We start from the raw sequence: 24,748 nt of genomic DNA, 5'->3' as shown, positions 1-24,748 counted from the left end.
GATGCCAGACAATCCAGTTTCTCCCCGTATGTGTCTGGGTCCCCCAAAGCCATCCAGTACTGGGAGTCTAAGTTTGTGTGTGGGCCCTTTAAATGGAACACTTGGGTTTCTAGCAGCCTCCTTGTCACTCAGCCACAATCCCTACTTGTTTTTACAGCCCATAGTTGCATGGACTTCTCTCCCCAGCTCTGGAATCATGGGCTGGGAGTCTGGTGTGGGGCTGGGACCCTTGCTTCTCATAGGCAGCTTCTGCAGAGAAGATCACCCTCCCAATTAAAAAAACGGCACACGTGGATGTCGGATTAACCCATGCCATGCCTCCGCTCCTCCTACCAGTCTCAATGTTCTTTCTTCTTTACTTCTCTAGTTGTAGGACTTCCATTCACCCAGCTTTCAGGCGATTCTGAATGATGGTTGTTTTGTAGTTTAGTTTAATTTTAATATGGTTGTGGGAAGTGGCATGTATAGGCATTTACCTACACTGCCATCTTGATTCCCCGAATCATCTTTAACCAGTTACAAAATGAGTGATCCGGAGTCCTGAACGTTCGTGGACCTCTGAGAGCTCCAGGAATTCCCCACTGTCCCGAGATGCTCAGAACCAGCGGGGGGCCGTTTCCAGCACCTTTGCTGGGGTGCTCCCTGTGCTAAGTCAAAGATTCCGTGTGACCTCTCCTTCTGCAGACTCTGGTTTCAGAGCAATAGCTGGGAGGGGAGGGCACGGAGGCTATGACTCATGGCCTCGCTGAGCAGGAAATGAGCAGCAAGGGGCCCCAACCCGGCAGCAGCTGGGACACAAGGATGTGCGGTCCTGAGCCTCCGGCAACGTGGGCTCTCGCGGGCGGCTGATGAATGCCTCCTTCTGCTGACCGCAGGCACACACCCGACAGGCCCAACATTGGGCAAAGCTGAGTTCAAATTGCCAAAACCAGTCTTGGAGTTTTGGAAATTTGAGAGGTTTGGCAGAAAGACCCCTGGCACCTGGACACACATGTGTACACCTAGCCTGCCACCTACAGTGTGTGACTGGTGCCCACCTTCTTTCTCCGGGTTCCCTCCACTTGGTACCTAAGTTGGCCAGACCGCCTTCAGCCCTGCCATTGTGCCACTGCCGCGGCCTTTGTAGTTAGCGGGTCCCTCAGTCACTAAGGCGAGATAGCACAGGTTTTGGGGGAGAAGCAAAAGCAAGAACAGCGGGAAGGTGACTTCTCCGGCTCTTACCCCAGAGTGGAAAGGAGACGCTTGTGTGTGTGTGTGTGTGTGTGTGTGTGTAGGTCCCTGTTACATGGAAGGGTGGGATTCAGCAAGTTCATGACCATCCTTAGTTCTCTGGGAGGGACCTGTAAGCCTGGGTGGGAGTGGACAGGAGAGTCAGAGACAGGCAGTGGGGTAATGAGAAGACAGAGCTGGAAGAGGGAATGAGATCTGGGGTGGGCGGGGGGATAAAGACTGTCCCGTCCAGAAGCCATGCACCTCAGGGCTGCAAGGAAGGGCCTTAGAGTTAACCTGCCATTTGACGGGAAGAAACTGGGTCTCGCGCCGGTGGTGTGACCTGCACAGCTTGGTGCAGGGTTGATGGGTAGAGCTGGGGTCAGGCCAGGCCCTCCCCGTGCTGGGGTCAGAGTCCTGCTGGTCTGGAATCAGCAGCAGACCATGGGGAAGCCTTGTGATTCTTCCTCCTTTTTAAGCTCAAGGTGACAGAAGGGTTTCTGTGTGTTGGCCAGGCGAGAGAAGGTCCCTCGACTCCCCTTTCCTGTCCTCCTCCCAAAGCCCCCCTTCACTGACACCCCTCAGGAAAGGCCTCTAGAAGCAGCAGGTTTTTGTAAATTGTCTAGCTCCCCCGCCTCATGCAAAGCAGTCTGTTCTCTCCGCTTTCTCCATTTGCACCTCCACCTGAAGCAAAGCCACAAACAAAACAGCAGGATGTGCTGGGCTGGAGGGAGGCGGGCAGAGGGTGGAAGTCCTGTCCTCTCTCTTCCCTCCCTTCTCTCGGGTCTTTGTGGTCCTAGAAAGTTCAAGTAGGATGGGGCACCATTTCCCACTCATAATCCAGCTCCAAGTTTCACCCGCTGCCCTCCCGTGGGCATCTCTGCCAAGCCTGGCCTGGGCATCTCCAGCATTCCTCCAGCCGGACTGGGCTGGGGTTTGGATTTCCGCCTGTCCTGGGGGGAAATGCATAGGGACCCCCCACCCCCACCCCGCCCAGGTGGGAGCCTCTGGCAGGCGTGAGTGGGCAGAGGTACGCATAGCGAGGGGCTCCCTCCTGGTACAGCCCCCACTGCGCTGCCCCTGTGTTCTGGGGCCTGTGAGCCGCCAGAGGAGCGGGTCAGCCTGGCCACGTGGAGGCGCCCACGACCCGGGCGGAGTGATCTGCCCAAGGGCGTGGTGGGACTCCTCCGCGGCTTAGCCCGTGCGGCTTCAGGGCCAGGCCACCCCAGATCTCGGATCTCGGAGCACCCTGTCCTGTTTTCTGCGGCCAGCAGGACTACGAGCCCATTCATTGCCTGAGCACTCGGAGCCAGGTGGGGTGCAGAGTGCAAAGGGAGGTTCCCCTTTGCCATTCAACCTGCTGTGCTGATCTGAGGCCCCTCCTCTCTATGCTCCAGACATGGGGCGGGGGGCGGGGGGGGGGGCGGGGGGTTGTCCAGCTTCCCCCGGAGAGCCAGGCGCCCGCCCCCTCCCGCCCCCCGCCCCCCAAGGCTGGACGTGGACCCCGCGGCCGCCATCTCTGCAATGCCTGCCCTGCCTGCTTCTCAGCTCCTCTGTCCCCCGAGCCATTGGGCCCCTGGGTTTGTGGGCTCTGTGCTCAGTACCCCAGGCTCTGCTTCCCCATCCTCTCGTCTGCCCGGATCTTCCATCCTGGCCCTAATGACCCCGGGCAGGCCCTACCATCAGTGTTTCATTACATCCGGGTATTGAACAGCTTGTCAAATTAATCTAAAACTCTCATCCGACATCCAATTTAAAGTTTTTCTTTCCAGTTCAGCCTGACCCCAGGTCCGAGGATGGGCAGGGGCTGATGTCTGTGCCTCTCCTCCCCTGGGCTCAGGGCAGGGCGGGGAGGGGCCTGCGGAGACTGCCCCGCTGGTGCAGAGGAGTGAGCCAGCGGGCGGGGCATCCCTGGAGAGAACAGGGGGCAACCCAGGGTTGGGCCTGCGGGGCCTGCGATGCTGAAAGGTGCCGGGACAGTACAGGGCATTTTAGCCTCACAATACTCGCGGGTCCTGTGTGGGTGGTGTTTCCAGCTTCGGGCTTTACGAAAGATTCACAGACACCGAAAAGGTCCCATTCAAGGATCTGTTGTCTCTTTCTCATTTTTCTTTGCAGTTACCTACCCTAACAGTGAAAATTCAGGCATCTGCTGCGGCTTATGGTCAAGTCTAAATCTGTTTACTTACTTCTGGGCGATAAATTGTTCCTGCAGTGACCTGGCCTGCCAGCCCAGAGCCTCCTGCCGGCCACCAACACTGGACACTAGGCTGGTGGCTGGTGGCTGGTGGCCAGGCCCTCTGGGTTTAACTCTCACCCGGACCCTCCTTCCCTCTGCCTGACATGGATTGTTTGTGGCTCACAGTCAGGGATCCCCGTGTAGGAGCAGAGAGCTTTGTGGCTTGGGGACACAAATGGTTCCTAACTCCAGATTCTGTGGAAGGATGTTAGAAGCAATGAAGAGGGGTTGAGTGCTTCCCTCCCTCCCTCCTAAAAAAATATAACAGCTTGCCCTCAGTGGTTAGAGCTTTAGTCCAGAGGCCCATGTCCTGAAGGGTCATGGGTTCGATTCCTGGTCAAGGGCACATACCTGAGTTGCAGGTTTGATAGGAGGCAACCAATAGATGCCTCTCCCCTCTTCCCCCTCCCTCCCTCCTTTCCTCTTTCTCCAAATTTCAATGAATAAAATACAAAATATAACAGTTTATGTAATTCACATATAATTTAATTCACCCATTTAAAGTGCACAATTCAATGATTTTTAATATATTCACAGAGTTGTGCAATGATTGCCACACTGGAACATTTTTATTATTTCAACTAGAGGCCTGGTGCATGGAATTTGTGCACTGGGGGGTGGAGGGGCCAGGGTCCCTCAGACTGGCCTGGGCCCTCTCACAATCTGGGACCCATTGGGGGGATCAGGCCTAAGCTGGCAGTTGGACAGTCTGGGATCCTTCTTGCAGTCTGGGACCCCTCCCTCCTTACCACCTGCATGCTCGCTGTTCCTTAGTGTTGCCCTGGAGATGGGAGAGGCTCCTGCCACCACCATTGCACTCACCAGCTGTGAGCCCAGCTTCTGGCTGAGCGGCGCTCCTCCTGTGGGAGTACACTGACCACCAGGGGGCAGCTCCTGCAATGAGCATCTGCCCCCTGGGGGTCAGTGAACATCACAGTGACTGGTCATTCTGCCGTTTGGTCAATTTGCATATTATAGTTTTATTATATAGGATAACAAAACCCTATACCCATTAGCAGTCACTCCCAGTTTCTCCCCCACACTCTCCAGCCTGAGGCAACCACTACTCTACAGAGGAGGGAGAAGGTTGCACCCTTTTACATGCCCACCAGCGATGGCATATGGTGGCTCCAGTTGCTCTGTATGCTCTCCAGCACTTGCTGTTGTCTGAGTCTAGCCTTCCTGGTGAAAGTGAAAGGGCCCCTCTTCGTGGCTTTGATTTGCATTTCTCTAACGAACAATAAGGTTCACCATCTTTTGATATGCTTATTGGCCATTTTGTATCTACTGAAAGGAGAAATGGTACTCAAATGTATCTTTTTATTGAGTTGTGCGTGTATGTATTTTTACTTTTTTCTTTATATTTTTGTTTTGTTAATCTAGTCCTATCTAATAATAGAAAATATGCAAATTGACTGCACATTTGCGACACCCAAGCCACGCCCACCACCCAAGCCACACCCACCAACCAATCAGGGCGAGTATGAAAATTACCCCAACAAAGATGGTGGCTAATTTGCATATCAAGACAGCGTCCAAAGAAGCCAAGAGCTGCAGAAGGGAGTAAAGCTTCGAAGAAGCAAGCAAGCAGGGGGGGGGGGGCGGTGGGGAGAGAAGGGAGGAGCGAAGGCAGGGCCGGGGGCGAAGGGAAAAGCAGGCGGGCTGGCAGAGAAGGCGGGGCGGGCGGCAAGGGAGGAGCGGAGGCGGGGTAGAGTGCAGCAGGAAATCCTATTGCAGGATTTTTCCTGCAACGGGAACGCTAGTGATTAATAATAGAATATGTCAGATGTTAGGAATGATGTTAGGATGTGGGATGCTATTACTAGGTATACTAGCTAATGTTGAAGACACTCTTTTTAAGTCAAGGAAAATATGATCAGAAAAACAAAGAAGTTTGAAAGCACAGTGACCGGCTTCTTCAGTAAGACTAAAGGTCAAAACTAAAGTTTCAAAGCAAGTACACTTCTTGGCTCCTCTTTACAAGAAGTTGTTGTTCACTGAACCCCTAAACCTTTTCGTTGAGGAAGATTAGATTTTTTTTGCCCTAATGCTGAAAGCTTTGCTATTTCCATTTCCTTTTATGAACATTTATGATCCTTTGTTTTTTCCCCCATTATTTTATTAAGGTATTATATATGTACATATCTTACCATCCCCCCCACCCCACTCCCATACATGCCCTCACCCCCCAGAGTTTTGCATCCATTGGTTATGCTTATATGCATGCATACAAGTCCTTCGTTTGATCTCTTATCTCCCCCACCTCTCACTAACCTTCCCTCAGTAATTTGACAGTCTGTTTGATGCTTTACTGTCTCTGTATCTATATTTTTGTTCATCAGTTTATAATGTTCTTTATTATGCATAAATGAGTGAGATCATGTGGTATTTTTCTTTCATTGACTGGCTTATTTCACTTAGCATAATGTTCTCCAGTTCCATCCAGGTTGCTGCAAATGGTAAGAATTCCTTCTTTTTTATGGCAGCATAGTATTCCATTGTGTAGATGTACCATAGTTTTCTGATCCAGTCATCTGCTGAAGGGTACCTAGGCTGTTTCCAAATCGTAAGTATTGTAAATTGTGCTGCTATGAGCATAGGGGTGCATATATCTTTCTGATTGGTGTTTCTAGTTTCTTAGGATATATTCCCAGGAGTGGGATTACTGGGTCAAATGGGAGTTCCATTTTCAGTTTTTTGAGGAAACTCCATACTGTTCTCCACAGTGGCTGCACCAGTCTGCATTCCCACCAGCAGTGCACGAGGGTTCCTTTTTCTCCGCATCCTCGCCAACACTTGTCGTTTGTTGATTTGTTGATGATAGCCATTCTGACAGGTGTGAGATGGTACCTCATTGTTGTTTTGATTTGCATCTCTCGGATAATGAGTGACTTTGAACATGTTTTCATGTGTCTCTTGGCCTTCCTTCTGTCTTCTTTTGAAAAGATTCTATTTAGGTCCGTTGCCCATTTTTTCATTGGATCATTTATCTTCCTTTTATTAAGTTGTATAAGCTGCCTGTAGATGTTGGAGATTAAACCTTTATCAGTGATAACATTTGCAAATATGTTCTTCCATACAGTGGGCTTTCTTGTTGTTTTGTTGATGGTTTCTTTTGCTGTAAAAAAGCGTTTTATTTTGATGTAGTCCCATTTGTTTATTTTCTCTTTAGCTTCCATTGCCCTAGGGGCAGTGTCAGTGAAGAATTTCTTTCGGCATATATCTGAGATTTTGTTGCCTGTGGATTCCTCTAGTATTTTTATGGTTTCCCGTCTTATGTTTAAGTCCTGTATCCATTTTGAGTTTATTTTTGTGTATGGTGTAAGTTGGTGATCTAGTTTCATTTTTTTTTGCATGTATCTGTCCAATTTTCTGAACACCATTTATTGAAGAGACTGTCTTGACTCCATTATATGTTCATGCCTCCTTTGTCAAATATTAATTGAGCATAGTGGTTTGGTTCAATATCTGGATTCTCTATTCTACTCCATTGATCTATATGTCTGTTCTTGTGCCAGTACCATGCTGTTTTGAGTACAGTGGCTTTGTAATACAGCTTGAAATCTGGTATTTAGATCCCTCCTACTTTTTCTTCTTTCTCAGGATTGCTGTGGCTATTTGGGGTCTTTTTTTATTCCCGATGAATTTTTGGAGAGATCTTTCTAGGTCTGTGAAATATGCCGTTGGTATTTTAATGGGAATTGCATTGAATCTATAGATTGCTTTGGGTAGTATGGACATTTTAATGATGTTAATTCTACCAATCCATGAACATGGTATGTTCTTCCATCTGTTTATGTCTTCCTCTATCTCTTTTTTCAGTGTCCTGTAGTTTTCTGCGTATAGGTCTTTTACGTCCTTGGTTAAGTTTATTCCTAGGAATCTTAATTTTTTTGGTGTGATAGTAAAAGGGTTGCTTTTTTAGTCTCTCTTTCCGTGAGTTCACTATTGGTGTATAGAAATGCCATAGATTTCTTGGCATTAATTTTGTATCCTGCTACATTTCCAAATTAATTTATTGATTCCATTAGTTTTTTGATGGAGTCTTTCGGGTGTTTTATGTATAATATCATGTCATCTGCAAATAAGGACAGTTTTACTTCTTCTTTTTTAATTTGGATGCCTTTTATTTCTTCTTCTTGTCTAATTGCGATAGCTAATACTTCCAGTACTATGTCAAACAGGAGTGGTGAGAGTGGGCATCCCTGTCTTGTTCCTGTTCTTAGGGGAAATGGTTTTAGTTTTTGCCCATTGAGTATGATGTTTGCTGTGGGTTTATCATATATAGCTATTATTATGTTGAGGTATGATCCTTCTATTCCCACCTTGCTGAGAGATTTTATCAAGAAAGGGTGTTGGATTTTGTCAAATGCTTTTTCTGCATCAATTGATATGACTGTGTGATTTTTATCTCTCAATTTGTTTATGTGATGTATCACGTTTATTGATTTGCAGATATTGTACCATCCTTGCATTCCTGGGATAAATCCTACTTGGTCATGGTGTATGATCTTTTTGATGTACTGCTAGATCCGATTTGCTAGAATTTTGGTGAGGATTTTGGCATCTATATTCATGAGGGATATTGGTCTGTAATTCTCTTTCATTGTGTTGTCTTTATCTGGTTTTGGTATTAGGGTGATGCTGACTTCATAGAAGAATCTTGGAAGTGTTCCTTCCTCTTGAATTTTTTGGAATAGTCTGAGGAGAATAGGTTTTAGTTCTTCCTTGAAAGTTTGGTAAAACTCCCCTGTGAAGCAGTCTGGCCCCAGGCGTTTGTTTGCTGGAAGCTTTTTGATGACTGCTTCAATTTCTTCCATAGCTACTGGCATATTGAGCTGTTTAGATTCTTCCTGGTTAAGTTTTGGAAGGTTATATTTTTCTAGGAATATATCCATTTCCTCCAGGTTGTCCAGTTTGTTGGAATAGAGTTGTTCATAGTATTTTTTAACAAACCTTTGTATTTCGTTGGGATCTGTTGTTATTTCACCTCTTTCATTTCTGATTTTGTTTATTTGGGTCCTCTCTCTTTGCTTCTTGGTGAGCCTGGCTAGAGGTTCATCAATCTTGTTTATCCTTTCAAAGAACCATCTCTTGGTTTTGTTGATCTCTTGTATTGTTACTTTGGTCTCTATGTCATTTATCTCATCTCTGATCTTAATTATTTCCTTCCATCTGCTTACAGTGGGCTTTTATTGTTGCTCTTTTTCTAACTCTTTGAGTTGTAGGGTTAGGTAATTTATTACCATTGTTTCTTGTTTTTTTGCAGTAGGCTTCTACAGCTATGAACTTCCCTCTCAAGACTGCTTTCTCTGTGTCCCATAGATTTTGGATTGTTGTGTTTTCATTGTCATTTGTTGCCATGATGTTTTTTATTTCTTCCTTGATCTCTCTGGTAACCCAGTCACTGTTTAATAGCATGCTGTTTAATCTCCATGTGTTTGATTTCCTTGGATTGTTTTTATTGTTGTTGATTTCCAGTTTTATGCCACTGTGGTCTGAGAAGATGCTTGATATGATTTCTATCTTCTTGAATTTGAAGAGACTTTGCCTGTGTCCCAACATATGGTCTATCTTTGAAAATGACCCATGTGCACTTGAGAAGAATGTATATTCTTTGGCTTTGGGGTGAAATGTTCTGAAGATGTCAATTAATTCCATTTGGTCTAGTGAGTTGTTTAGGATTGATGTTTCTTTGCTGATTTTTTGTTTAGAGGATTTGTCCAATGGTGATAGTGGGGTATCTAAGTCTCCTACTATGATTCTATTGCTGTTAATCTCTCTTGATATCATCCAGGAGTTTTTTTTTTAATGTATTTGGGTGTTCCTGTATTGGGTGCGTATATGTTTACCGGAGATATTTCTTCTTGTTGGATTTCTCCCTTTAGTATTATGAAGTGGCCTTCCTTATCTCTTGTTATGTCCTTCACTTTGAGATCTAATTTGTCAGGCATAAGTATTGCTACCCCAGCTTTTTTTTCATTTCCATTCACATGGAAAACCTTTTTCCATCCCTTCACCCTCAGTCTGTGTGCATCTTTTTTTCTGAGGTGGGTTTCTTGTAGACAGCAGATATATGGGTCTTGTTTTCTTATCCAATCCATTACCCTATGTCTTTTGATTGGGGAATTTAATCCATTTACATTTAAAGTTATTATTGATAGGTACTTATTTGACGCCATTTTTATTCTATACCCCTGTGTTTCTTCTTCGCTTCCTGTTTCTTTGTTTTACATCAGACCCTTTAGCATTTCTTTCATTGCTGGGTTGGTGGTGATAAATTCCCTTAGTCTTTTTTGTCTGTGAAGCTCCTGATTTCACCTTCAATTTTGATTGATAGCCTTGCTGGGTACAGTATTCTTGAATTCAGACCCTTCCTTTGCATGACTTTGTATATTTCATTCCATTCCCTTCTGGTCTGATGAGTTGCTGTTGAGAAATCAGTTGCTAGTCTGATGGGGGTTCCTTTGTATGTAACTTTCTGTCTCTCTCTGGCCGCTTTTAAGATTCTTACTTTGTTGTTGGTGTTTGCCAATTTAATTATAATGTGCCTTGGCATTGGTCTTTTGGGGTTCATTTTGCTTGGGACTTTGTGAGCTTCTTGGATTTGTGTGTGTGTTTTTCTTCTCTATATCAGGACAATTTTCTGTCATTTCTTCAAACATGTTTTCTATTCCTTGCTCAGTTTCTTCTCCTTCTGGGACCCCTATTATGTGGATGTTGTTTTGTTTCGTGTTGTCCCAAAGTTCCCTTAGGCTCTCCTCCTGCTTTTTAATTTTTTTTTCTAGAAGCTGCTCTATTTGTGTATTTTCCTCCATTTTGTCTTCTAGCTCACTGATGCTTCTTCTAGTCTACTCTTGATGATTTCTATTGAGTTCTTTACAGCAGCAATGCCATTTTTCATTTCTTCTTGGTTCTTCTTCATTTCCTCTTGGTTCTTATTCATACTGTCGAATTTGTCTTCCATTCTTTTCAGCCACCTTATGACCATTTCTCTGAATTCTTTTTCTGATAGGTTTCTTGCCTCTAATTCATTTACTTCCTTTTCTGGTGATGCCTGCGTTTCTTTCATATGTGGGCTGTTTCTTTGTCTGCCCATGGTCTCTCTTCTCCGGATGTCTGGTTATGTAGTTCTCTCTCTCCTGCATTGATTTAAAAGCACGAAATACAACTCAACCAGGTACAACACACAAGGCACTGAATAGAAATGTATTCATGATATTAATAAGCTCCAATAAAGGTGACCACCAGAGAAAGGCAAATTAGGGGATAGGAGAGAAAGAAGAAGTGTAAAAAGAAAAAAAAAAGGACTTTCAAAATGAAATTGGGAAAAGGAAAAAAAAAAGTAAGAGAGGGAAGAATGCGACTAAGATAGAAAAGGGGAACAAACTATATATATATGGGGAGTAAACTCCAATAGAACAACCACTAATCCCAGCAAATGCCAGCAACAAGAACCTAGAGATTAATACAAACTACAACACCAACTAATATCAAGTGAGGCAAGGGAAAAAGAAGTAAAAAACAAACAAAAACAAAGCAAACAAAAAACAAGCAAACAAAAAAAAAAGAATAAGCAAAACAATCTCACAAAAAAGCATATAAATTCGATATAATCAACATTCAAGCAAACTACAACAAAAGGACAGAGAGAAAAACAATATTTTTTTAATAGTTAAGACAGCGAAGAGAGAGGTGTGTATGGACTTGGAACAGGGGATTGGAAATTAGATATATAAGTAGGGTGAAATTTTAGCAGGGGGTAAACAGAAAGAATAGGGAAAATCTAAAGCAGGAAAGGGTTAAGATAAATAGGACACCAAAAGGGAAAAGGTTAGGAAGGGAGTGATGGCATAAAGGTAGATTTGAGATAGGGTAAAACGATGCTAAAGGAAAGATGAAAGTAGAATATAGAACACTAATCCCAAAGTAAAATAAAGAGAAAATAAAATGACACTTAAAAAAAAGGTAAAATAGTAGTAGTAATAATGCTGATCGAAAATAAAAATGTAATAATTAAAAAGGTAAAATCAAGTGAGGAAAAAAGAAAAAAAATAGTTTCTTAAGTAAAAGATGCAAAAAATGAAAATAACAAAATAAAAATAAAATAAAATGTGCAGTAGTGAAGTTCATTCACTTCCTCTATTGTTCTGTTTGGCACGCCTGTTTCCCAGTCAGGACAGTATTGCAGTTCCCTGGGTTCCACTGCTCCTCAGTGTTGTAAGCCAGTCCTGATTTTTAAGCAGGCGGTGTCTTAATTTCTTGTATTCCTTTATTTTTTATTACATAAGAGTCAATTTTAAATTCAGCGCCTGGATGGCAGTGTTTCTGGATTGACTTCGGAGTCTCTAAGGCCTCTCTAGCCTTCTTTCTCTGTGGCACTCAATACCGGTTTGCGGAGGTGGGCTGCCTCAGAGCTGGCTCTCCGATGGTCACTCCCCTCTCCGATCCCCAGGTTCCAGAAAAACAACTTCCTCCTGCAGTCTTCCAGGGCATCCCCAACTGGGGTTCCTTGCTTAGTAATAAGAAGCAAGGAAATGAAGTGGATAAAGCCCAAGTGTGCGAACAATGTGTCTGCACGCATGCAAGTCCAAGCAGCCTGCACAATTTTGAAACTCCCAGGTTGTCCCTCCGAGTCAGATCAAAATGGGCTGCCCTTTAGAGATCCCCCCTGTTAGCAGCTCTGAGGACCCCTTCCACATTCACGGATCATGCCAGCCCCAACAGACACGGACTTTTCTAGGCACAGACTTCCCTGGTTCTCCAGCTCCCTCAGCATGCGCATTTCTCTCTCCCGCAGGGACCAGAGACCTCACCTTATCCCAGGCGAAATCCGACCTTTCTGTGGTGGAGTGAAGAGCTCCTTTGAATCTGCGTGTTTGCGCCAATTGGGGACTGGTGTTCTGGGGCTCACAGCTGTTTGGTGGTCGCCGCAGTTGTGGATTTTCAGGCTTTCGATAAGATCCACTTTCCCTTGCAAGATGGCGAGATTTCCCTGTCTGAGCCCGTAGCTCCTGGAGGGGACCCAGCTGCAGCTGCAGTGGGGGCTGCCCGGTCAGGGAACCCCGTCTAGCAGTCCCCCCCCTTCTCCTGGAGTTTAGATGTCCCTTAGCTTGCTAACAAACACTCCCCGTGCGAACCTCAGCTGTTCTTTCTTTCTGCTCTGGGACAAGGCTCGGAACATGTCTGTCTATTCTGCTGCCATTTTCTCCTCTCCTGATCCTTTGTTTTTTAATGGTTTCAAAGCTTTGATACAATGTTTGGACAATTTAAAAAAATTTAAAAAATCACCAAGATAAAAATTGTTGATGTTCTAAATATTGTATCAGTTGTTATAAAAGTGCTTTGTCCAAATCCCAGAATGTTTACCTTGATAGTGTGAAGATAAAAAGTTTGAGGTTCATCTTCCTACTGCCCTACAAGGGAAAGCTCTTCAGACAGGTTTCCGGAATATTGGGCATCACCAAAGGTCCGTCTGCTTAAGACATCCCTTTGAAACCAGGGGCCCGGACTAATCCTGCCCCAGACCATGGCCACACCTTCCCACGGAGTCCCGGGGTAGGATGGAGAAACCAGGAGCAAAGGCAAAGGCAAGCAAGGTCAGATGGATTGTCAGCAGGGGGTGGGCCCCAAGCCTGGTCAGGGACCCCCCCCCTAGAGGTAATGGGGGCGGCTCTGAGCGCCCCTCCAAAGCCCAGTCTCAGACTTTCCCACCAGCTGGACGCTCAGAAGGGAGAGAAGTGAATGATGACGGGTGTGCGGGGCTTCCCACCCCCTCCCCAGTTTGGGTGGATGATAAAGGGCAGGAATGGGAAGGTTAGGCCAGCTCCCAGCTGAGGATGGCACTAGCTCTTTATGCTGAGGGGTCGGGGAGATGGAGGGGATTGCTGCATCTTTCCCTGCATCATCTGCTCTTTGAGACCAGAGTAGAAAGTCTGGGGAAGGTGGGGATCTGGGAGGAAGCGGTTTCTCCTCTAACTTGCATTGTCCCTTGTTAACCTATTGAGTTTGGTGACCAAGTCTAGTTGGCCAGGGGTTTGGGTGGATATAGGAGCGTTTTTGTCACTTCTGAAAGCAACTTTGTGATTCTGGCCAAGCACCTGGCTGTCTCCAGGGACCAGCATTCTGCACATTGATTCCCAACCAGTTCCCTGTAGGCCCCAGCTCCCACCGTGCAGTCCTCCTTGGTTATGTCCTGCCAATACAGTCTCCCTTGATGCTTACGCTGGTTGGAGATGGTTCTGTCACTTCAGGTAAAGACAAGAGGAGACTAATCCACAGAATTAAAACAATTCACTGATTCAACAAATTGTGCTTTCCTGGCCAATAAAGAAGTGCCTGTGCTTGTTGGTGGGTGCTCTTCTTGAAACGTGCTGCTTGCGCTTTCCCATCAAAAGTGAATCACAGAGGAACCAAGATGGCGCCATAGGTTAAACACCTAACCTGCAGCCAGGCACAACAATTTCAAAAATACAACTAGAGGTCAGAACGGACATCGTCCAGAACCACAGGAAAGTTGGTGGACTGAAATGCCCACAGCTGGGGGGAAGGAGAAGGCCACGGGGACAGTCGGGGAAGCCGTAAAAGCCTAAGATATGGAGAAACGGGCGGAGACACGAGCACACGCGCCTGCGGGGAGGATGGAACCGGAGAGGAAGGGGCGGCTGATGACCTGGCCGGCGTTCACTGGCAGGAAGGAGATAAAGGCTCCGGAGTGCGCTGAGCGCCAGCTCCGATTGCACTGAACCCCATTCCGGGCGAAACCCTGGGAAACTCACTCACTTTCGCAACTCCGCCGCCCCCGCAGGCCGCCCGGCCCGGGATGCTGGGGACGCCGCCGCAGCGGTGGCGCCCGGAGCCCGGCGGCCTCCCAGCACCCGTCCCCGCCGCGCAGCCCCCACGCGCCTGGTGCCGCGGGCCGCGCGCCCCGCACACCGGACGGAGGCCCGGGCGCCCTCTCCATGCACCGCCCGGCGGCGCTAGACTTCAGTAGAGTTGACTGAATTCAAGGGATTAAGAAGTACAAATTGGGGGGACGCCGCGGCGGCGACGCCCGGAACGCGGCGATGGCGGCGCCTGGAGCTCGGCGGCCGCCCAGCGCCCGTCCCCGCCGCGCGGCCCTCGCGCGCCTGGTTCCGCGGGACGCGCGCACCGCGCACCGGACGGAGGCCTGGGCGCCCTTTCTGTGCACCTCCTGGCGGCGCTAGACTTCAGTAGAGTTGACTGAAATGAAGGGATTAAGAAGTACAAATTGGGAAGTTTGAAAAAGATGGCGGCGGAGGTTAAAGGCTGTTCTGTTGCCTCGCACCCAGCGAAATCGGAGGGGATGAGGTGTGGAGGCGCGTGGGTCTGGCTGGTGGCGGGGGAAAGGGGCTTTTGTTCTAAACCTAGGGGAGATTAGCTCTCCATCACCCTGAAATCCATCTTCTGGCGAACCGCGGGAGACCCAGATGCCTGCGGGGAGAGGCGGGACTCTTGCGGAGGTGCGCCCAGCAATCAGTGTTTGCTGCGCTGGAGTGCGGAACGAGGGGACTTAGATATGTGGAAGGCAGAAGGACCAGACCCACAGCCATCGCGGCTCGCCGCACCATGGCCTGTTGGCGCCCTGAGACCCCGCCCCGCCCTGGGACCCGCCCCGCACGTATTGAAGACCTGCCCCGCAAGTCTTGCAGGCACACCTGCGCCCCAAGCAACGGCTTATGCATGTGGGTGGCCTGCCCTCTGGCAGCGGACCAGATGAACTGCTGTTCTAGTCGGACTGCTCCAGGGCCACTCAGACAGGAGGAAGAAACTACAGTTTTTGCTGTAATCCTTGCTGAGTGCCTAAGGCAGTAGCTGATCTACACCCCATTGGAGACCCAGAAACGAGGGCATCTAGTGGTCTGTGGGAGATGACACCAGATTTCAACCACGTGCATAAGGGACACATTCAACAGGAATATTCAGTGAGCGCCAAAGCTTTGCTGCACCAAGACCCGGCCCATAAACGTGTCTCCTGCACAGCAACTCTTCCTTTATAGACAAAGAGAGCCCCCCCAGTGACACCAACAACAATCAAGACTTAACTATACAAAGGAGGACCAAGATGGAGGCATAGGGCGGAAGCCTGATTGTTGCCTACCACAACAACTTTGAGACTACGACAAGAGAGCAGAGCAGACACCATCCAAGACCACCATAGGGCTGGCTGAGTAGATGCTCTACAACTAGAATAAAAGAGGGGTATGTGGGATGATGCTGATGCCGGTGACCCAAAGACCACACTTTAAGAACTACAGCTCAGGCGACACAAAAGAACTATGTCTCAGGCGATACAACAGCGGTCTGGAACGTGCTCGGCGCAGTTCCCCCGGCGGTCTCCGGCTGAGGGGACGGCTCCACTGGCAGCCAAGCACGGACAGACGAGCCCCTATGAGACATGGGGTGGGAGACTCCGCGCTTGCTGACCTCCGAGTCCGTCAAGAATCTCAACGCCCCAGAAGCGGCCAGGTGCGCATGCTCGGCGACCGGCCACCGATGCAGACCCAAGGGCCGACGCAGCGACGCCAGACCGGCCCACCGCCATGCACCAGGCGCACCGGAGCTTCGCCGAGCCGCCGCCCGACGAGTTCTGCAGCAGCTATACTGGAGCTCTGGAAGGATGGCCAGGGGAATTGCTGAGGGGGGATTGACCGACAGGAATTGGGATCAGGAAGACGGGGCCCCGCTGAGACCCGGGTGCGGGCGGGGTTGCGCGCCTCTGGGCTAGGGTGTGGTCACACGCCTCTGGGTATAAGTGAGGCCTCACGTCCCTGGGTCTAGGTGAGGCCACATGCCCCTGGGTCCAGGTGAGGCCGGACTCCGGGTCCGGGTGAGGCCATGTGCCCCTGGACCCGGATGACGCTGGATCCCGTGCCCGGGCGAGGCCAAGCGCCCCTGGATCTGGGAGAGCCCACACACCCCTGGGTCCAGGCGAGACCATTTGTCCCTGGATCCGGGTGAGACCTCGTGCACCTAGGCCTGGGTGAGGTCACGTGCCCCGGGGTCTGAGAGGCCAAGCGTCCCTGGGTCCGGGTGAGACCATGTGTCCCTGGATCCGGGTGAGGCCGCGTGCACCTAGACCCGGGTGAGCCCAAGGGGCCCTGGGTCTGGGAGAGGCCAAGCGTCCCTGGGTCCGGGTGCGACCATGTGTCCCTGGAGCCGGATGAGGCCTCGTGCACCTAGGCCCGGGTGAGGCCACGTGCCCCTGGGTCTGGGAGAGGCTAAGCATCCCTGGGTCCGGGTGAGACCATGCATCCCTGGATCCGGATGAGGCCTCGTGCACCTAGGCCCGGGTGAGCCTAAGTGGCCCTGGGTCTGGGAGAGGCCAAGCGTCCCTGGGTCCGGGAGAGACCATGTGTCCCTGGATCCAGGTGAGGCCTTGTGCAACTAAGCCCGGGTGAGGCCACGTGCCCCTGGGTCTGGGAGAGGCCAAGCGTCCCTGGGTACGGGTGAAGCCAGATCCTGGGTCCGGGTGAGGCCGTGCGCCCCTGGATCCATCCGGGTGAGGCTGGGTCCCAGGCCCGGGTGAGACCACGCGCCCCTTGGGTATGGGTGAGGCCACGTGCCCCTTAGTCCGGGTGACGCCGTGCCCCTGGGTTCGGCCGAGACCAAACCAGAGGGAGTCGGACCTCCAATACCACCATTTGTCCACCATCCAGAGCTGAGGGGTCAGTGCTGACATGTACACATAAGGAACTACTGGACATTGAAATTGGGTCTCAAAAGAACTGTTGGTCCGGGGGGAAGCTCGCTACAGATTGATTCATTTGCCTGTCAGCGTAACTATTATTGCTCGTCTCACACTCAGTTCTTATTAGTATGTATCTAGTGACATATGATCTCGCTCAACTAGGGGAAATGATGAACAACATAGACTGAGGAACAAGAACAGAACCAGAAGCAAGGAGGCATCGATCGGACTATCGGGCCTCAGAGGGAGGATAGGGGAGGGTAGGGGGTGGGTGGGGGGAGGGGGAGAGTTCGACCAAAGGACCTGTATGCATGCATATAAGCCTATCCAACGGTTAAGTTCAACAGGGGATTGGGGCATGCGTGGGGAGAGGGGTGGGATGGGAATGGGGGGATGAGGACAAATATGTGACACCTTAATCAATAAAGAAATTAAAAAAAAAAAAAGTGAATCACACCGGGGGCCTGAGACAACCCGGGAGGTTTGGGAGGGAAGGTGATTGCACAGTCTTCAGGGCCTGGAGATGGAGAAACAGAGAGGGCAGGAAAAAGTAAGAGGGTGCAACAAACAGATAAAACATGTCAGTGCCTGGAGAAGACATTCCCTGTGGGAAGACAGGCATCTGGCCGCTCTGTCTTTAGCCTTCCAGCCCTCCTGGTCCTCCCAGGCACACCTGTCTGGACTATGAACTTGGACCCAGTGTTGCAAACAGTAGGCTACCCTCAGAGCCTTCGTTCTGGCAGGAACCTTTGGTGCGGGAGTCGCGGTAGCTCAGGGCGCCACCTAGCGCCCAGCCGGTGGTGGTGCTGAAAAAGCACTCTCCTGAACCTCCTCTCCTCCAAGAACAAAGGGAGCCCAGAAACAGTAGGCCTTCAGTGACCAGGAAGTCCTGGCAGAGGGCGGGTAGGGAGGCGATTAAGGAAACAAGCATAGGAACAGCCTGAGCTTCTTGCTCTTTTGCCATGCACCCTTGAATCCAGGTGAAGTTGTAAAATATGCTTATTTGCTGCCTGAGACTTAAAAATGGTGCTTCCTTTCTTTGTCCTTCTTCAGGGTCCTTACTGTTACTGAAAGAGTAATGGCTGGATTGCTTGGATGCAGTGTTTTGTTCTTGTGCTCCAGCTCTTGAATGTGCGAAGTTGAGAGTTATTGAAATATCCCCGCCACTATATTTGTTCACGTTGTACCCTTTTCTTTCATTTTAAATTTCCATTTCCCCAGTTTTAGTGAGCTGTAACTGACATGTTACATTGCATTAGTTTTAGGTGTATGATGTGATGATTTGAAACATGTAAATAATGCAAATGATCACCACAACAAGTTGTTAACCTTCATCACCACACAGAGTCACAATTTTTTTTCCTGTGATGAGAACTTTAAAGATCTATGCTCCTACCAACTTTCAAATGTGTAATACGGTATTGTAAACTACAGCCACCATGCTGTACATCACATCCCCAGAAATTGTTTAACTGGAGTTTGTACCTTTTGACCACTGTCATCCATTCCATTTCTGGCAACGACCAATCTGTTCTGTTTCTATGAGTTCCGTATCTTTTCAAACAATTGAGAGTTTAAGGAATCAGAAACCTGAAAAAGTAACAAGAGTTTTACTCTGCTTTGCCTGAGGAATCCTACATGTATGTTTTCAGCTAAAAAAATCCTTTTATTTTGAAATAATTATAAAATCACAATGGATCGCAGAAATAGTACCAAGAAGCTGAGTCCCCTTCATCCCGATTTCCCCAGTGGTGACATCTTAGTGCTGTGGTACAAAGTCACAACAGGACCTTGATGTTGGTACACTGTTAGCTAGGGCACAGAAGGGACTCAGTTTCCACCATGCTTATCTCAGGCGTAGACTTGTGAATCCACCACAGAAATCCAGATGCAGAACCCCTCGATCACCTGCTGCCTCTTTTATTCACATGCCCCGCCCACTCCCACTCACTTCTCTCCATACTGATGTTTTTCTCATTTTGAGATGCCATCTGGATGATATCATTCTGGATGCATTGTTTTGGGGTGGACTTTTGTATTCGCCAAGCATAGTGCCTGGATCACAAGCTCATTCCTTTTCACTGCTGATCAGTGCTCTATTGTCCAGAGTTAGTTCAGGGATTTCTCTACTGAGGGACATTTGGGTTGTTTCCAGCCCACTATCCTATCTAATAAAAGAGTAATATGCAAATTGACCATACCTCCGCAACACCCACAAGTCACACCCACTAGCCAATCAGGAGTGAGTATGCAAATTAAACCAACTAAGATGGCTGCAGCCACGGAGGGTGCAGGAGGCTTGGGTTTCCCTGGCAATGGAGAAAACCAAGCTTTCTGCACACTCTGGCTGGCTATGGACTCAACTCAAGGGTGTACAGTTTCAATTATAGAAGATAAAGAAATCCCAGATACCAGGTCCTCTGCTTGGGTTGCCGGGGCATGGCCAGCCTCCAAACCACCACAGGCCCCTTGCCGAGGCTGCCCCAACCCCAAGGAAACCCCCACTCAGATCCAGGAAACCCTTCAGGGCAAATCAGCTGGCCCCATCCGTATACTAGGCCTCTATGAAATCTAATAAAAGTAATATGCAAATTGACCATCACTCCAACACACAAGATGGCTGCCCTCACGTGGTCAAAATGGCTGCCCTCATGTGGACACAAGATGGCCACCACAAGATGGCCAGAGAGGAGGGCAGTTGGGAGGAACCAGGCCTGCAAGGGAGGCCAGCTTGGGGTGATCAGGCCAGCAGGGGAGGGCAGTTAGGGGTGACCAAGCTGGCAGAGGAGGGAAGTTGGGGGTGACTGCAGGGAAGGGCAGTTGGGGGAACAAGCCTGCAGGGGAGGGAAGTTGGGGGTGACCAGGCCTGCAGGGAAGGGCAGTTAGGGGCAAACAGGATGGCAGGGGAGTGGTTAGGGGGTGATCAGCCTGGCAGGCAGAAGCAGTTAGAGGCAATCAGGAAGACAGGCAGGCAAGCAGTTGGGAGCCAGCAGTCCTGGATTGTGAGAGGGATGTCCGACTGCCCATTTAGGCCCGATCTTGTAGCACAACTAAGCTTGACCTTGTAGTCCTCCCTTGTTCCTGGGTAGCTAATGGGCTGTGTGAGATGCAGCAAGTGCTGCCAAAACAAGGCTTGAGTAAGGAAATAGATTTGAAATTTGCAAGAAGTTTTCAAACATGATGACCACTCCCCTTGCTTTGCTTTGTGCGCTCTGCCTATAAAATAAACCTTTGGCTTATAGGCTGTGTCACTGTTTCCTCATCCAGGCAGTGATCCACCTTTTCCAACTGTGTTCTCTTGTCTGTCTTCTTTAATCCTTCACTGCCCCTCCTCAGATTCACCCCTGGCGAGCTGGACGTGATTCAGGGAAACACAGGACAGGACCTCCAGTCTCCCTCCCTCCCCCCAGCCTCCCATGCCTCCTCACCTCGCCCAGGTGAAAGCCCGCTCCTCCTGCCAGCCAGGCGGCAGCACCTGCTCAGCCATGGAGTGGATCTGCAGCCGGTAGCTGCGCTGGTGGCCCCAGCGGTTCTCCTTGGGGCTGGTGAAGAGCAGGTACTTGGGCAGAGTCCGTCCCAAGTGGAAGGCCGCCTGGTGCTCACGGGGGTACGCCGTCTGCTCTAGGATTGGCTGGACCAGCTGGTGCTCCGGGCTCCAGGGGTTGGTGATGTTTTCTAGCTTCATGCACAGGGTCTGGAAGCTATTCTTGGTGACTGCATGTGTGAAGGGAGATGCAGAATGAGGATCCAGGCACTCAAATCACCCCCACCATTTTACACTGGGTTCTCCACCCTAGACCACATCCAGCATCAAACCATCAGGGGCGAAGGATGTGTTGGGAGTTCGCATGGAGCCAGCTGTGGGGAGTAAGGAAGGGATTAAATGCAAAAACCACCAGGGGAAACAGAGGACCAGCGATAGGTCGCGGCAGCTGCGGTGGTTGGGGTGGGACTGTGGGCAGTTCCTTTGAGCCCTGGGTCCCAACTTTAAGCTGTCCTGCAGTCCCAGAGAGGGGCGGCCATCTTTCCCCAGGCGGGGCTGTGTCCACCTCTGCTGTGCCCTGGGCATGGAAAAGGGGCCTGAGCTAGGTGGGGCAGGTGGGTCTAGGAAGGGGAGCCACCTATCTGGTTCTGGGGGCTGGTTCTGACTTGATGTCAGGCCACATCTTGCCCGATGCCTACGCCGTGGTGACACCATTAACCCAGGAGACACAGTGACTAACCCTAATGGAACTGCATCCACCTCCAGGTGCCAGGCAGCAGCAACCTTGTTGACATTTGAGGTATTGTCCTCTCTGCTACCCTGAGTGCACCTTTCTACCCGACCCACCCGACCCAGGGGTCAGCACAGCTCCAGAGCAGGGACAGGGTTCAGGCTGCCCCACCCCAGGCAGCACTAGTGCGCTGTTTATGGTCACCCTTCCTATGGCACAGGGACTCCAGCCCTGTGGGCTCAGAAGCTGGCAGGGCACGTTCTCCTGATGGTGTGTATATGGGGCACAGCATCGTCTCCCACAGTGGGAGTTATTGTCTGCACACGGACGTCTGGCCTGGGGACGTTTGGCGCCAGCGAGTCCTACCTGCCACGTCCAGGTCTACGCGGTAGTGCACTAGGTGAGTGTGCATGTTGCCGATCAGGTGCGTGTGCAGGCGTGTCCCGTGGTGCAGCCCCTCGGGCGTGTAGAAGGTGGCGTGCATGTAGCCAGTGGCGTGCACATTGGCCTCCATCACCCCGTTGGGGTAGAAGATGAAATCCCAAATGTCGTCGTAGTTGTAGACCGTGGACGTCGTCCGCAGCAAAAGCATCTGGCCCTGGAGCCCTGCATAGAAGTTGAAGGCTCAGTTGGAGTCGGAGTCAAAGTGGTGCCAAATGGGCCCCCCCGTGGGCATTTTGAAGACACAGATGGCTCGGGGTTATCATCGTAGTAGTGGAGGGCATCCAGGAAGGTGGCCGTCTAAGGTCAGTCGATGCCAGGTGCCAGCTCATTGGTGACGGTGCCCAAACCCCAACCTACATAGATGTGCTTGGTCTGCATGCCCGCAGGTGTGTGGCCTCCGTACAGTGCCACTGCCTCCTGGACGCTCACCTTATAGGCAATGCGCTCCCCACCGAAATGCACGTTCAGCACCTGCAGCCCCGTTGAGGACTGCAGCCTGAAAATGAAGCTCCAGCCTTGGGCCTGGACCAGATGGGGGTTCTTCACGGTGATGGGGTTGGGGAATTCGCCGCGTGGCTTTTAGGATGAGAAGAGGGGTGGCTCCTCCATGTCCTCAACCCCTTGCCTTCGGGGCTCAGGTCCTCCAGGACCACCACATCCACCTCCCCAGCATGGTACTTCCGAGCCAGCTCTTCTGGGCTTTGGTACAACTTTCTGTTGTACCAGACCTGCTCCACCACCCATTCCTGGGCCTTCACGCAGTTGTGGTCCAGGAGGAGCTACAGGCCAGTGGGGTGCAAGAAGAAGCCTTCCACAAAACACGTGCTTAAGGAGCACGTCGGTGAAAGTTAGGCATTGGATGTGACAGTCCTGGAAGGAGAAGCCTGTGGTGTCCAGGAAAAATCGGTGCAAGGGCCTGGTGGCCTCCTGCAGGGTGTGGCTCCGTAGGACATACTTCCAGGTCACCCGGTGCCCAGATCTGGGGGGCAGTTGGTGAATGTAGTGTGGCCATTGCAGGGGTTCCACAGCAAACTCTTTGATGTTGGGATGCTCCTGGGCTCCGAAGAAGATTATGGCAGTGATGGGCAACCTTTTGAGCTTAGTGTGTCAAACTTCACCAAAAAACTGAGCATAACTCGGGTAGTGTGTCACTTTGAGGAAAAAACATTATTTCGCGATATTTATAGTTTATATAACATAAATGTATAATTGTTATATATAATTGTATTTAATAAACCTCTGTGGCCGCGTGTCATCAGAAATGGCTACGCGTGTCCGTGCTGACACGCGTGTCATAGGTTCGCCATCACTGGATTATGGCACTCTCCTCTCACGCTGGCCACCTCTAACTGTGGTCTAGAAATTTCAGTCCCTGCTGCTTCCTGGGCAGTAGCATCTCAATGTGGAACACAATATTCTTGGTGATGTGTGATGTTCTGCAGGGTCCAGACTCAGGTCCTTCCAGGACAAGATGAAGCTGCGCATGGCCTTCAGCTCCTTGGTGCTCAGGTCTTCGAACACCCAGGCCTGGCTGTGCAGGTTCCAGGTGGAGCGGTTTGCCATGACCAATGTCTGCAGCATCAGGACATCAGCCTTGGCCCAGCCGAGTGCTGGGCTCTCTTTCCTCATGGCTCTTGGATGCGGGAGAGATGAACTTAGCTTTTTGGGAAGACATGGGTTTCCACTAGGCTCGCCCGGTAGTTGTCCTATAGATACAGCTTTCTCCCTTGTCTGTCACACCAGTAAGAGGCCATCTTGGGCCAGCTGGGGCCCCAGGCTGCTCAGACCTGTGCCTTCCATTGATTTTAATTCCACACTCTCCTCGCTTGTCTGTAAGCCTTGTTTGGTCCTGCAGATTTTCTCACCTACATCAACTCCACTTTCCCCTTATCTGTGCATTATCTCAGAGTGGCTGAAACTCCACTTGGGCTAAGACCAAGTAGTTAGCTTATCAATGCTATATTCAGCAGGGCTGAAAATCAAGATAATATTGCTGTTGACCAAATGGCTCAAGGCAATTCATAACCTGATAATCCTTCTTCTGTTTACCAAACTTTACCTTTGATATTCCTGTATGCATTCCAAAAGGGCAAATGTGTATTCAAATGAATAAAAGCAAATGGGACCCAGAAGTCAGGGAGTCTCTCCATTAGAGAAATGATTTCTGCCTGGCCCCACCCATGCCTTCTGAATTCATATTTCTTGTCTAGTGTATTCGTTTGTGCATGGCCCCTTTTCCAGATCCTGAACCTTAGCTGCAAATGGATGCAGCATTCTGATCTGGTTCCTTGTAAGGGACCTGGAGAAGAAGATTCACCTGAGCGAAAAACTAAGATAAAAGGAAATTCACTGGAAAGGTGGGAGGTTCACTAAAATGGTGGGGAAATTCACTCTGCACAAAACCCATTGCAGCTCCAAAGTTGCGAACCGTATGTGGATGAGGAACATCTTTTATTTCAGCCATGCTATAATGGGGAAGAATTCAATTAAAAAGCAAAAACATCATTATAAATTTTTAGCTTGCATGGTCAAGGATAAAGCTATTAAGATGTCAAAGGATACTCTCTTAGGCTCAAGGAAAACAAGTGCTCTAGTCATCTTTAACTATGTGGGCTCTTGTTTGAACTGCATTATGCCCACTTCGTATTGAGCACCAAAATTCTGTAATACCTAAGTCCCTGGATCCTCTGCCTCTAGTGTGGAAAGGCTCAACAGCTAGAGAAAATGGGACCAATTGTCATTTTACAAAAGGACTGTTTAATGCTTTGTCTAAAAATTACCATATGACACCTTGGGACAGGCAAATTTTAGCTAAAATAATTTTAGAAGACAGTCAATACTATGGAGAGCAGAATAGGATAAAATCCATGAAAGGAAGTCTGATTTATTAATTCTTGTCTATATGTTATGGTCGCTTGTCTGTTGATTGTT

At 49.4% G+C, this 24,748-nt stretch overlaps 1 pseudogene; it reads right to left on the bottom strand.

Moving 5' to 3' along the window:
- Positions 1–20,583: 20,583 nt before the first annotated feature.
- LOC129151451 (amiloride-sensitive amine oxidase [copper-containing]-like) lies at positions 20,584–23,446 on the bottom strand (annotated as a pseudogene).
- Positions 23,447–24,748: the final 1,302 nt, after the last annotated feature.

The sequence above is a fragment of the Eptesicus fuscus genome, chromosome 14 (assembly GCF_027574615.1).
Source record: "Eptesicus fuscus isolate TK198812 chromosome 14, DD_ASM_mEF_20220401, whole genome shotgun sequence".
Classification (NCBI taxonomy): Eukaryota; Metazoa; Chordata; class Mammalia; order Chiroptera; family Vespertilionidae; genus Eptesicus; species Eptesicus fuscus.
Note: the sequence above shows the minus strand (reverse complement) of the source record. Positions and strands in the feature narration are given on the sequence as shown.